Here is a 13,579-nt window from a genome sequence, read left to right as displayed (position 1 = left end):
AGGTACCCTTTGTACTTCCTCTTTACCAGCCCTGGGAGTTCTTCAAAGAACTCTGTTTCCTATCACAGAGAGGTCTATGAGAAACCAAGATCTAAGCACAAAGTAAAGTCAATAGTTTGGGAAATACCACTGTTTCCAGACCCTTTATCAGACATAGATAGGATACATACCATATAGTAAATTCTTATGATGCTTTTCATTGTGATCTAACACCACAAGGTTCTTCCTCATCCTCCCTCCAACAGTTGTATCCCCTTCACATCCCCAGCATTATTCTTGATCACAATGCTGTGTTTCTATCATTGCACTTGACCCAATTGATTTATTTATTGGTGGTCCCATGTGACATGTGGGAATATTAGTTTCCCAACCCTGGATCAAACCCAGGTCCCCTGAGTTGGAAGCGTGGAGTCTTAACCACTGGACCACCAGGGAAGTCCAGGCAAAATTCATATGCACTGGGCATCCCCTCACTGGAGTGTGAAGTTCTTTGTGCTGTGGACCATTGTATCTCCAGTACCTCACTTCTTTCCAGGCACACAGTAATGCACTGCATGTATTTGTTGAATACATGGCTTTTTCCTTGGTTGGTCCCAGGGAATTTTCCAAAGGATTCCACCTGGACCTTTTGGGTCCCTGTGCATCCTTTGATGGTTAGGGCCTTGCTCTGCATTCCAGCTGCCTGTGCTTATCTGATCACATCACTATCCCTCCACGTTGTCATCTGTTGACTCATCTGACTCCCTATTGTCAGCTTCATGGGTACAGGAGCTGTGATCAATTTATCTTTGTTTCCTTAACCCAGCTAATGCCTCACACATAGTAGATGCTCCATGGATACTCGTTGAATGAATGAGTGGTTTTTTTTCCAGGAAGTGAAGGCACCAGAATTCAAACCTGGGACTCCAAAGTGACCCCTTGCCTTATTTGTCCCATCAGTTCCCAGAGGAGGGGAAAGAAGTACTGGCCTTGAAGACTGGGTAGGATTTGATGAGTAGAGAAGAAGGATCAGCATTCCAAGGTTAGGTGAGCAATGATTAGCCTGACTATCATCTGCATCTTTGACTTTATACCTTCTCTATTTCAGAGTTTCACTCATAAGGTCATGGTTGTTGTTGTTTTAAATTTTTTTTATTTGGCTGCATCAAGTCTTAGTTGGGGCACACGAGATCTTCCTTGCCTCATGCCAGACCTTTTGCTGTGATGCTCAGGTCCTGGAGCATGCAGGCTTAGTTGCACCAAGGCATGTGGGAAATTAGTTCCCTAACCATGGATCGAACCTGCATCACCTGCATTGCAAGGCTGATTCTTAACCACTGGACCACCAGGGAAGTCCCCACAAGGTTTTTATTTTTTTTATTTTTTAAGGTTTTTATTTTTATCCTCAGTTCTCCGTCCATTTCATAGCTGCCTCAGAGTAAGACTCAGCCCAGATGGTACTGAATGTGAGAAGAGGGCCAGGCTCCTGGGTGGTGTGTGCTCTGGACACCACTATCTGGCCTAGCTCTGTGGCCTGAAGCTCAGACTTGGCTATGTCGGCAACATGGAGACTGACGTGATAACTAATATGATCAATCTAGTTTGGCCCCTGGCCCTTGGCACCTACCTCAGCCTTGGCCCTGAGCTGCAGCTTGACTCAGTTCTAGCTTGGCTGCAATGGGTCAGATCAGCTGGCCTCCCTCCAAGCAGGAAAAAATGGTAAAAGCAACACAAGTCCTGATACTTCAATGGCAGCCACCTCAGACCCTTTTGGGGAAGGCAAATGTAAACGCACAAATCAGTCAATCAAAAACAAAAAAACACACTTGTGGTGTCTACCAACAGCCATTGACCCTCTTGCCTAAGCGCAGCCTATGTTTCTAGAAGGAGATACATGAGATTGGTACCAGGGTTTCCCCTGCAGCAGAAGAACTGGGAATCTGAGGGTCTGCAGTGAGAGAGAATTTGTGCCATATATTCCTATACCCATGCGTATGTGTCATCTGGTCTAAGCAAATGAATACAATAAGGAAGGAATTGGCACCACAGTTTTTTTTTTTTTTTTTTGCGGCACCACAGTTTTTAAAATGTGTGTTTTCAAAACTTTCTTCAGTTTAAATCTAACTCAAGCCTATGTAATTATATGTACACACACATATTTGATACTCACATGTAGAGAGACAAAGGTTTATATGTTATCTCAGGTGGCTCAGTGGGTAAAGAACCCGCCTGCAATGCAGGAGATGATGCAGGTTTGATTCCTAGGTCAGGAAGATCTCCTGGAGGAGGCCACGACAACCCTCTCCAGTCTTTTTGCCTAGAGAATCCCATGGACAGAGGAGCCTGGCGGAGTCGCAGAGAGTCAGACGTGACTGAAGTGACTGAGCACACACAAGCACATATGTATGAATATATATAAATTACGCATGTGTATATATAAATATGTTGGGCCCCCCTGGTGGCTCAGACAATAAAGAATCTGCCTGCAATGCAGAGACTTGGGTTCGATCCCTAGGTTGGGAAGATCCCCTGGAGAAGGGAATGGCAACCCACTCCAATATTCTTGCCTGGATAATTCCATGGACAGAGGAGCCTGGTGGGCTACTGTCCATGGGGTCACAAAGAATTTGGGCACAACTAAGTGACTAACACACACGTATACATAATGCTACATAAATGTTTTACTATAGAAATATGAGCAGCAGTCTACTCTGGCCTGAATGAGTTGAAAGTTAAATTATGAACAATTTCAAGGGCAGAGACTATTATCTGCCAGTTCACTGCTGGATTCTCTGTGCCTAATGTAGCCTCCACCCACAGTGGGAGCCCAGGCCTCTTGAGAAACCCGTAAGTAAGCCCTTCCTCGCCTGATGTTGGTGTCTTGCTGTCTAGGTGGAATATTTTTGGTTTATTTCTTAAATTTTTATTTATTTATTTATTTGGCTGTACCACGTTTTAGTTCTGGCACACAGGACCTCCAATTTTTGTTGTGGCATTCGAAATCTTTAGCTGTGGCATGTGGGATCTAGTTCCTTGATCAGGGATCAAACCCTGCAGTGCAAGCATGTAATCTTAGACACTGGACCATCAGAGAAGTCCCCTAGGTAGAATATTTTTGAACTTTATTTCATTTTCTGTTTTCATAGTTTTATGTTTCAGTTTGGACAAAATATTGCTTTCATATTTTATCTTCCTTGATTTTCCAAACAAGCCTAGGAGGTGAGGGCTGTTATCTGCATGTTACAGAGAGAAAAAGAGGCTGAGACACTAGGGGCCCAGCCCAAATTTGCACAGAGGTCTACTAAGAGAACTAATTGCAACCAGTCTGAACAGTGACGGCTGTCGTTTCCTGGGCCTCTCCTGGGGGCCCATTATCAGGCTTGGCACTCTATGTGTACAGTGTTACTTAATTTGATCCTCACAAAAAGCCTCTATAGTGATGCCACAAGCCCTGTTTTATAGATGAAAGGAAACTAGACTCAGAAAAGGCAAATGAGTTCAAAGTCAACTAGTCAAGAACTAGAACCAGGTCTCTAGTTTCTATCTGTTGCTTTTTCTGCTGCACATGGCTCCTCCTTGAAGTTGCAGGGTAAGTTATAGGGTACATCTGAGTCACTTACAGGGCTTCTTAAAGTGTCAATTGCTGGGACTCACCACCAGCATTTTTTTTTTTTTTTTAATTTTTGGCTGCACCCTGTGACATGTGGGATCTTAGTTTTCTGACCAGGAATCGAACCCATACCTCCGGCAGTGGAAGGCAGGATCTTAATCACTGGACTACCAGGAAGCCCCCACTGGCATTTCTGGTTCTGTTGATCCGGGAAGGGGGATTTGCATTTCTGATGATGCCTCCACTGCTGGTTGGGGACTTCCCTCTAGGAAGGGCTTTCTCAGCCTCTGGTCCCACCGCTTCAGGGTCCTGCTCAGGCTCTGCTGGAGGAGTCCCCTGTCAGAGCCTGAGCCTGGAGTTGATGTGTGGCTCTCAGAGGAGCAGGACATAAGGCCTCCACCTCTCCCTTAAGTTCTTGTCTGTGGCGAGGTGTTAGAGGTTTAGCAATAAAAACCATCCCTGGTGTTTACAAGCCGGAAAGGAGCTTATCAGAAGGCCATAGGGGGATTTTCCTAGCGGTCCAGTAGTGAAGACTCGAGCTTCCAATGCTGGGGGTGCAGATTCGATCCCTTGTTGGTGAACTAAGATCCCACAAGCTGTGTGGTGGAGCAAAAATCAATCAGAAAGAAGGCCATAGGCTCCCAGAATCTCCAGGAAGGTTGGATAGCCAGGCTCAGGAAACAAACCTAGTCAAGGGAGTCACAGCAATGACAGGGACCAATGCTCACTGCGGATCTGGCCTGCTGAGGGCATGCCTGCCACAGGCCCTGAAGGACACAGATGCACAGCCAGACTGACAGCACCACTGGCCCTGGATGCTGGAGGCCGCCGCTGGCCCTGGATGGATATTCTTCATGTGACTTTGTTTCTCTAGCCTTCAAACCAAAATCTCAGGGGGCAGTGGTCCACCTGACTCAGCCTGGGTTATGTGCCCCCCCATCAGCTGCAAGGGATGCTGGGAAAGTGAACCTCTGGCCATAGGGTCTCTACTGAGGGTAGAAGGCTTTACTGCCTAGCAGCGTGCATATGGTAGGAAATTGCCCAGACAGGATGATCAGATCCTTGGCTTCCAAATGACACCTAATGCCCACACTGGTGGCAGCTTTGTTCTTAGCCTTTTGGTGGTGGTTAGGGCTTGTTTGTTTACATTTTGCTTATACTTAAGTTATGTTCATGCTCATCAGTTAATAATTACTGAGGTACCACTATCTGTTCACTGCTAACAAATAGTTATTGAGCCTTCACTTGGATGCAAGGAGCATTGAAAGCAATTTTCATTATACAAAGAGGAAATTGTAGTTGGATCTAAGAAATGTACTCTGTAGTCTGACTGGGCATTATTCTGAAAAAGCATTTCAGGCTTCTCCCTGAAGTGGAGGAGCAGGCCCCATTTTTCAGGGAGCAGGAAGAATGCCTGATTGAAGCTTTCATTCACCTGACCTGTCAGTTCAGGAGCTGCTGTGTGTCCAGCGGTGCAGTGTGGGGACAGCAGATGACAAGAACAAAGATGTTGTGTGTTCATGGCCAAACTCACCTGTGTGACTGGTGCCAAAAACAGGATCACCCCAAGAGGCTAAGCAGCAACTAGTTTTGACCTAGAGTAGTCAAAATCATAAAGACAGAACAAGCATCTGGTGGATGTGGGTGCCACGCATTGAGATGGAGACCTCCAGGGAGGAACAAGGTGAAGATGAGGTTTGATGCAAAGGGATAGATAGGGAGGAGAGGAGCGGGGATGGTAGCTGAAGAGGGGCTCCAGGGCCAGTGGAGGGTGTTTTTTAGTTATTTTTGTTAAATATTTTTTTAAGTTATTTTTGTTAAATATTTTTAATTCTTTGCTTCTGTTTTATCTGGAAAAGGAAGCCTGCTCATAAAGAATTCATACGGTAAAGTACAGGGAACCCCTAGGATCTTTCATAACAAAGAGATTCAATTTACGAAAGGCTAGCACTTGATGATGGTGACTCCCTCCCAGACTCTGCTGCACTGAAGGACAGCTCTGCCTCTGGGGCTGGTTGGGCAGCGTCTCTCTCATACAGGAGACATGGGAGTGCGCCTGCGCACTGAAGGGATGGACTGGAGGGGAATCCTGAGCCCTGGCCTGGGGCTTGGCCTGTGCCCTGTGCCGGGAAAGGACAGGACAGGGGCGGGGAGGGGGGTGGGGGGGGGCACATCTCACAGCAGCTGCTTTTGCTCTGAGGCAGCTGGGAGTGAGGGAGGGGGCAGAGGATGGGGAGGAAAGAGGGGAAAGTCCAAACCGGCTCTCGGGTCACTGGCTTTCGGTCCCACAGCCTGTTCCTAGCACAGCAGCCTGATGGAGACTCTAAAATGTTCAGTGAGATGACATCAATCCTCCATTTCAAACCCTGCAGTGACGACCCATGTCGGTCATCACTTCCATCCCTGCCCTATGTCAGCTGGCACTCCTGCCTCTCACCTTGGCTCCTGTCTCCTCCCTCCAGCCATATGGGTTCCCAGAAGTTCTATGGATGCCAGGCATGCTTCTGCCACAGATCCTTTGCGCTGGCTCTTTCCGCTACCAGACCAGCTTCTTCACCTTGGCACCATTGGCCGTCTGGCTAATTCTTTGTCGTGGGAGTTGTCCTGTGTATATTGTGGGATGTTTATAACCTCTCCCTTGTAGATGTCAGCAGCACCCAAACATACACACAGTTGTGACAACAAAAATGTCTCCAGGTGTTGGCAAAAAGTCCCTTGAGTACGAGGGAGGAAAAACCACAGACTGAGAACCACTGGCCTAGAATGGGCTTTCCTAGATACCCACTTGGCTTCCTCCCTCCCCCATCAAGTCTTTGCTCAAATCTCACCTGCTCAGTGAGACCTACCCAGACCACCTCATTTAATCCTACATCAGGCCCCCGGCCCCAAATTCCTGATCCCTGATCCTGTTCTTTTCCTTTTTGCCATTGCAATGGTTACTTTCTCACAGTCTACAGGATTTACTGATTTCTCACATTTATTGTGTATTTTCTCCCATGACAGTACAAGCTCCCCAAGAGCAGGGGACCTCACAGTTTTAATTACTGATGTGTCTAGAACTGTGCCTGGGGACTTGCCTGGTCCAGTGGTTAAGACACCACCCTCCCAATGCAGGGGCTGCCGATTCAGTCCCTGGTCAGGGAATGAAGATCCCACATGCCACGTGGTAAAAAAAAAAAAAAAAAAAAAGTTATAGAACTGTGCTTTGCATGTAGCAAAATTAAATAAATATTTTTGAATGGCTTAATAAACTCGAGGACCTTAGACTGCTGCAGAGGTTGGTGCGCATAAATGCACAGTAATTCTCCTCTCCTGAGGTTACACACGGTCTTGTATCGTGAGGTGACTTCTCCATGTATGGGTGAGCAAGCCTCTTACTTCCCAGAGGGCCAAAACTATCTCGGCCTTGTCTATGTGTCTCCCTTGCGCAGCACAGTGGCAGGCACTGGTTTGCAGGATGAAATGTGAAGACTAAGTTTGGGGCTGGGTTGAAGGAAGGGGAGCATCCATGATGGTTAGCAATGGGGGAGACAGTGAACAAAGACACAAGTCACCCATGAGGAGGTGTCCTGGGAAGCATCCCCAGGCTGGGCAGCACCACATGGAGGAGGCTTCCAGCCACACAGAGGGGAGGAGGACCTGGCAGGGAACCTGGATGTGGTCAGAAGGCCTCAGATGGTGGGATCTGAGCTGCTTCAGCATTTTAGGCTCTGTCATTTCCCAGGTGGGAGGTAAGCTCTGTACAATATTGAGCCAGGGCTGGGACATCTCCCTCATTACAATACCATCATTATTCATGTTCTTTCTCATTGCAAGAGAAGATTTAAGATATTCAAAAGATTACATGGGTACTTCCCTGGCGGTCCAGTGATTAAGACTCTACACTTTCACTGCAAAGGGCTTGGAATTGGCCCCTGGTCAGGGAACTAAGATCCCACATGCCTTGTGGCACAACCAAAATGGAAATAAAAAATATATATATAAAATTACTACAACCAGTGGGAGTCGGGGAGACTACATGAAAAACAGTAAGAGAATATATTGAAAGCAGGGAAAGGATAGTTTCAGGGTGAGAAGTTGGCCGTAAAGAAATATAAGCAGGCTTTCTGGGTGATAAAAATGTTCTTTTTCTTGATTTGGGTGTTGGTACATGGGTGTCAACATTTGAGTTGTCAAAACTCATCCAGTTGTATGCGTAAGATGTGTGCATTTTCACTGGATGTAATTTTACCTCAATAAAGCAAAGAAAGGGAAAGAGGAATGAAATAGCAAGGTGGGGGCATCACACACCAGGAACAAGGACAAAGTGGAAACCACAATGTCCTAGATGCTTTGTGTTTGGGGAGTGGAACACGAGTGTGCTCCAGACATCCCTGCAGCTGATGAAGGAAGGATGACTCGGTCAATAACATGGTTCCAAGAGTCTCTGAGATTAATAACCAACCAGCTGCTCAGGAAGCTTCTGCTCTTGGTCTTAGGATCAATCCATGGAGACATTTCTCCTGAGATCCTCCTAGCAGGTTGGGTAAAGAACTGACCTCCTGGTCAGACTCCCAGGGCAATAGGAATAAAAACAAAAATAAACAAATGGATCCTAATTAAACTTACAAGCTTTTGCACAGTAAGGGAAATCATAAACAGAATGAAAAGACAGCCTACAGAACTGGAGAAAATATTTGCATGATGAGACTGACAAGGGCTTAATTTCCAAAATAAATAAACATACAACTCAACAACAAAAAAATAAACAACTCTATTCACAAATGGGTGGAAGACCTAAAAAAACAGTTCTCCAAGAAGACAGATGGCTACAGGCACATGAAAAGATGTTCAACATTCCTGATTTTTAAAGAAATATGATTGAAACTAAAATGAGGTACAACCTCACACCAATTAGAATGTCCATCATTAAAAAGTCTGTAAATAACAAAAATGCTGGAGAGGATGTGGAGAAAAGAGAACCCTCCTATGCTGTTGGTGGAAATGTAGTAGGTGCAGCCGCTGTGGAAAACAGTATGGAGGGTCCTCAGAAAACTAATAATAGAAGTATCATATGATCCCACAAGCCCACTCCTGGGCACATATCTGGACAAAGCTATAATTCAAAAAGATACATGTACCCCTATGTTCCTAGCAGTAGTATTCACAGTAGCCAAGACAAGGAAACACCCTAAATGTCTATTGACAGATGAATGGATAAGAAGACAGTACATATAGACAATGGAATACTAACTCAGCCCTCAGAAAGAATGAAAGAATGCCATCTGCTGCAACATGGATGCAACCAGAGACTATCATACTAAGCAAAATAAGCCGTAAAGAGAAAGACAAAAACCACATGATATCACTTATATGTGGAATCTAAAATGTGACACAGTATGACACAAACGAGCCTATCTATGAAACAGAAACAGAATCACAGACATGAAGAACAGGCTGGCGGTTGCCACAGCAGACGGGGCTTGGGGATGGATGGAGTGGGAGGTGAGGGTTTGCAAAGGGGAACTATTATATATAGAACGGATAAACAACAAAGTCCTACTGTATAACACAGGGAACCATATTCAATATCCTATGATAAATCATAATGGAAAAGAATATAAAAAATAATATATACATATGTATATACGACTGACTCACTTTGCTGTACAGCAGTAATTAACACAACACTGAAAATCAACTATACTTCAATGTAAATTTTAAAAAAAATTTTAAAGTAGAAATAAAAAAAGAATTGACCTCTTCATGAAGCTTTGAGAGCAAGAACCATGGGTAGTTCTTAAAAAGCCCCTCCATGTGGGCTGCAGCACAGTCTGGTAGATGCAGCCTGGAGGTGAGTGATGAGCCCTGACCTCTCGCTGACTCTCTGCCTCTGGGTTTGGCTCGGGCTGTCTAGGAGAGCAAGAGCTGTCAGAGGGGCTGAATGAGGAATTCTGCCTCCCAGATTCTGTTTCTTGCAGACCTTGGAGCCTGACAAGTGGCAGTGAGGTGGCAACAGGGTCACCAGGAAACCCCCATGGTCATTGGAGCACAGACTCTGCTTTCTACAGACACGAAGGAGGAGTCAGGTTCACAGACCCCGGGGAGAGCTGAGGAACATGACAAGGACTCAGGCCTGGGCACAAGAGCCTCCACCCAGGACCCAAACCTGTCCTGGAGCGCTAACGGTCAGGTGACCAACCATCCACATTGCCTGGGACTGAGGTGTTTCTTGGGACCCTGGACTTCCAGTGTCAGAGAAATAGAGATGATCTGGTCACCCTAGAAAGGCAAAACCAACACCACAAAGAAAACCTTCCTTCAAAAGGGCTGCAGCTGGGAATTCCCTGGCGGTCCAGTGGTTAGGACTCCAAGTTTTCACTGCCAAGGGTGCAGGTTCCTCCCCAGTTGGGGAACCAAGATCCTGTGCCAAAAAAAGAAAAAAAAAAAAAGCTGAGGATATCCTATAGGGACCCAGGTACAGGGCACTCAAATGCTACAGCGACTTCAGAGAGTTTGAATCTAGAGTCAGACAAGGAGCAGGGGGCTAGGTAAATAATTACATACAGAGGGTTGTGAACCGGGATTGGGGATGACATTACAAAAGCCTTAACTAATTGGGTGCAGAGGGAGGCGGGATGGTCAGGAAGGCACCACTGAGGAAGATGTTTGATTTGACTTGTTCAAAATGAGTCAGGCAGCTACTCTGGTGGCTTGTGGTAAAGAATCTCTCTGCCAATGCAGGAGACACAGTCTCGATCCCTGCTCTGAGGAGATCCCATGTGCTGCAGAGCAACTGAGCTTGCGCCGTAACTATTGAGCCAGCGCTCTAGAGCCTGTGAAATGCAACTATTGAGCCCAAGTGCCGCAACTACTGAAGCCAGCTCGTTCTATAGCCCATGCTCGGCAACAGGAGAAACTACTGCAATGTGAGGCCCTCGCACCACCACTAGAGAGTAGCCCTCGCTCTCTGCAACTAAAGAAAGCCCGAGTAGCAACAAAGCTCCAGCACAGCCAAAAATAAAAATAAATAAATAAAATACATTTTAACAACAGCAACAGCAAAAAAATGCATAAGAGTTAGCAAGGTGTAAATCCCTACGTTTATGCCCAACCAGTTTGTAACAAGGATGCCAAGTCAAATGTGTTTTCAACAAATACTGCTAAGACAGCTGGAGTGTCACATATAAAAGAATGAAGTTGGTGACCTAAATGGGAAGGAAACCCAAAAAAGAGGATTATATGTCCATGTACAGCTGATTCACTTCGCTGCATAACAGGAACTAACACAACATAGTAAAGCAACTATGCTCCAACTCAGAAGAAAAACGAGGCTAGATCCCTACTTCACACCATACGCAAAAGGTAATCCCAAACAGATCACAGATCTAAATGTAACAGCTAAAACTATAAAACTCTTAGAAGAGAAAATAGGCCCATGTCTTTGTGACCTTGAATTTGGCAACGATTTCTGAGATATGAAACCAAAAGTAAAAAAGTTAAAGAAAAACTAATTAGATAAATTGGACTTCATCAAAATTAAACACTTTTTTGCTTGAAAGAATACCATGAGAACAGTGAAAAGACAACCCATTATTTGCAAATCATGTATCTGAGACTGTATCCAAAAGAAAGAACTCTTACAATCCAATCATAAAAAGACAAAACAACTGAATTTAAAGATGGGCAAAGGATTTTTTTTTGGCGGGGAGGGGGCAAAGGATTTTAACAGACATTTATTTCTCTAAAGAAGATGTACAAAGGACCAGTAAGTATTGTTCCTCAAAATGTTAAAACACAAGTGTTTCACATAATCTCACAATTCCACTCTCAGGTATATATCCCAGAAAATAAAAAACATGTTCACACAAAAATCTGTACACGAATGTTCATAGCAGCATTATTCATAATAGCCCCCAAGTGAAAACAACTAAAGTGTCCATAAACTGATGAACTGATACATAAAATGTGGTACAGTTATACAATGGAATATTAGTCTACCATAAAAAGAAATGAAGTACTGATACATGTTACAATGTGGATGAGCCTTGAAAACATTATGCTACATAAAAGAAGCTAACCACCACATAGTGTATGGTTCAATTTATATGAAATATCAAGAATAAGCAAATCTACAGAGACTCAAAGCAGTGGTTGGGTAAGGTGAGGTGGAGGAGGGAATGGGAGCAATCAATAACGGGGTTTCTTTTTGAAGTGATGAAATGTTTTGAAATTAGATAGTGGTGAGGGCTTCCCAGGTGGCTCAGTGGTAAAGAATCTGCCTACCAGTGCAGGAGATGCCAGAGACACGAGTCGGATTCCTGGGTCTGGAAGATTCCCTGGAGTAGGAAATGGCAACCCACTCCAGTATTCTTGCCTGAAGAATCCCCATGGACAGAGAAGCCTGGCGGGCTACAGTCCATGGGATCGCAAACAGCCGGACACGACTAAGCACAACACAATGCACAGAGGGTTGCACAACTTTGTGAATATCCTAAAAACCTCTGAATTTTACACTCTAAAAGGGTGAGTTTTGTTATATATGAATTATATCTCAATAAAGCTTTCATTTAAAAAGAGAGAGAGAATTCCAGTTTCCTGTCTGACATGTAAGGAGCTTGGAAGTTGTCACTCCATCCTAAAGAGTAGAAAGCTGAACAAAATGAATCAACACCTTTTTTTTAGATCCATTAGAGAATTAGGGTCAGAGCACCCTCCCAGTGCTCTGCTTGTCCACCCTCCCAGCTGGAGAGATAGACAGGAACATACAAAGAATTACAATTTAACCAGAGCAGAAACATGTGAACAGAATCCTCCACTAGAACCCCATTAGGGTAGGAATATCAAAACACTGGCGGTCCAGAATTTAAGATTTCACGCTTCCTCTACAGGGGGCACGAGTTCAATCCTTGTACGGAAACTAAGAGTCTGCATGCTGAACAATGCAGCCAAAATTTAAAAAAAAGACAAACAAAACACCCCCAGCCATTGAATTACTGGAGGCTCAGTGTGGACAAACCTAAGGGTTTAAAACTCTAGGAGGCCCAGTCTTAGATGGAGTGGCCCTTTCTTTGTGAGTTTTACCTCCAGGAACTCCACCAGATTCTTAAAGGGGAGATCAGAGAAAAATCTTCTGCTTCTGTCAGGAGGAGAGGAAAAGTGGCCATTTTGAGACACTCTCAGAGCATTCTGTTCTTGATGAGATCTGCCCTCGAGAGAAGCTATTTTACCAGAGTCTAACCCACCTGGGAGAAAGGAAATGCCCAATCTTAGCAGTCTAACAATCCCATCCCAAAAACTGGAAAAACACCTGTGAAGTTTGTAGCCCAGGGCATCGGCTCACTAAAATAGTGAGACCTACTCATAGGCTGTAGAATGCTTCCCTTCCCCTACCCACAGACCTCAAGGCAACATCATTGAAGGCCTGTTTATAGCAATTCCTTTTACCCAGTGCATCTTGTCTGGCTTTCAGCAACAACTTACAAGGCATACTAAAAGTTAAAACAGTTTGAAGAGACAGAGCAAGCATGGAAACTAGAGTCAGATAAGTTTAAAACTGTGGTGGGGAAAAAAAAAAACTGTGGTGGGGAACTTCCCTGGTGATCTAGTGGTAAAGAATCTGCCTGCCAATGCGGGGGATATGGGTTCAATCACTGGTCCAGGAACTAAGATCCTACATGCCCTGGGGAAACTAAGCCCATGCACCACAATTACTGTTGTTGCTCTGCAACAAGAGAAGCCACCGCAATGAGAAGCCCACACATCACAACTAGAGGGTAGCCCTTCATTCACCACAACTAGAGAAAAGCCCCCATGCAGCAACAAAGAACCAGCACAGGCAAAAATAAATAATACAATTAAGAAAAGAAAAAGAACTCACTTCACAGTTCCAGGACTGGGGCAAGGTTCTCCAGGAGGCTGTATGTGCTCTGAATCAGCATTAGACATATGGTGCTGATTCTCTGATAGCCAGGATTCATGGGTCCAGGAATCAAGGGAGTGGCACACTAT

At 44.9% G+C, this 13,579-nt stretch overlaps 1 long non-coding RNA gene across 1 annotated transcript in view; it reads right to left on the bottom strand.

Moving 5' to 3' along the window:
- LOC133057178 (uncharacterized) overlaps window positions 1–13,579 on the bottom strand; it is a 30,587-nt gene extending 17,008 nt beyond the window's left edge. Inside the window, exon 1 of the long non-coding RNA XR_009692981.1 lies at window positions 13,449–13,579. This is a non-coding gene — a long non-coding RNA (uncharacterized LOC133057178). The remainder of the gene's footprint in view (window positions 1–13,448) is intronic.

This window comes from Dama dama, chromosome 5 (assembly GCF_033118175.1).
Source record: "Dama dama isolate Ldn47 chromosome 5, ASM3311817v1, whole genome shotgun sequence".
Taxonomy (NCBI): Eukaryota; Metazoa; Chordata; class Mammalia; order Artiodactyla; family Cervidae; genus Dama; species Dama dama.
The sequence above is the reverse complement of the archived record's forward strand: the minus strand, read 5'-3'. Positions and strand labels throughout refer to the sequence as shown.